Source organism: Sinocyclocheilus anshuiensis, unplaced genomic scaffold (genome assembly GCF_001515605.1).
Source record: "Sinocyclocheilus anshuiensis isolate Anshui unplaced genomic scaffold, SAMN03320099.WGS_v1.1 scaffold2806, whole genome shotgun sequence".
Taxonomy (NCBI): domain Eukaryota; kingdom Metazoa; phylum Chordata; class Actinopteri; order Cypriniformes; family Cyprinidae; genus Sinocyclocheilus; species Sinocyclocheilus anshuiensis.
The window spans coordinates 328803-329851 of NW_015542896.1; the positions used below are offsets into that span (position 1 = coordinate 328803).

General features: G+C 29.1%; 1 protein-coding gene across 1 annotated transcript in view; it reads left to right on the forward strand.

Annotated features, from left to right (window-relative positions):
• LOC107694695 (protein FAM60A-like) overlaps positions 1–1049 on the forward strand; it is a 7159-nt gene that overhangs the window by 2631 nt on the left and 3479 nt on the right. The gene's annotated exons all lie outside the window — the stretch shown is intronic.

A 1049-nucleotide genomic window follows, 5' to 3' on the forward strand; every position in this document is an offset into this window, starting at 1 on the left:
GAGCCGTTTTAGGTAGGCGTGGTTGACTCTTTATAAAGAATATCTCTTTGGATTTGAGACTTTAGTCTTTGCAACTTTTAATTATTAACATTTAATTATTCTAGCTGCTGAGAGAAAAGGCTATAAACGATCGGCCACCTGCAGGATCCTCACATGCGATAGCCTACTAGCCGGGACAAATTCTTTATGTTTACAGAAGTGACGTAATGACACAGTACCATGCTTGAATTTCCCGCAAAAACCTACCCGTAATTAATTACAAAACATTATTATAAGCTAACCGTTGTGAAACAGGCTAAAGTAAGGCAATAATTTTGAACACTGGCTAGTTATGTACTTGCTCAAATTTTGATTTCGGATAATTTTTAACCAAAAAAAGTTACGGACTGCAGCTTTAAGTAATACATTTAACACTAAATTTACTGTAGGCCTGTGTGTGTTTACACAAATACATAAATGTAGAGCAATTATCAAAATACTCTGATGAAAATGACACAACATTAAAAAGTCAATAAATATTTTCATATTCATTTTGTGTAATTTTAACCATTATTTCCATGACTTGACCAATTATTAGAACATGTTTTATTAACACAGTATACATGCATACACTACTGGTAAAAAGTTTGGAATAATTGAGATTTTTTAAAAATGAAATTTTTAAAATTTTGAAAGCAGTCTCTTATGCTTACAAAGACTGCGTTTATTTTATAAAAAACAAAACAAAACAAACAAAAAAATAATATTATGAAATATTATTACAATTTAAAATAACTGAATAATTTTATAAAAATGATTTTAAAAAATAATAATTTTAAAGTGTAATTTATTCCTGTGATGGCAAAGCCGAATTTTCAGTAGCCATTACTTTAGTGTCACCCTTCAGAAATCATTCTAATATGCTGATTTGCTGCTCAAAAAAACTTTTTTCTTAGTATTATTTACTTACTTATTTCTTATTATTGTCATTGAAAACAGCTTAATTTTTGCTGCTTAAAATTTAGGTGGAAACTGATACACCACCATTCAAAAAGTCTGGGGGAAGATTA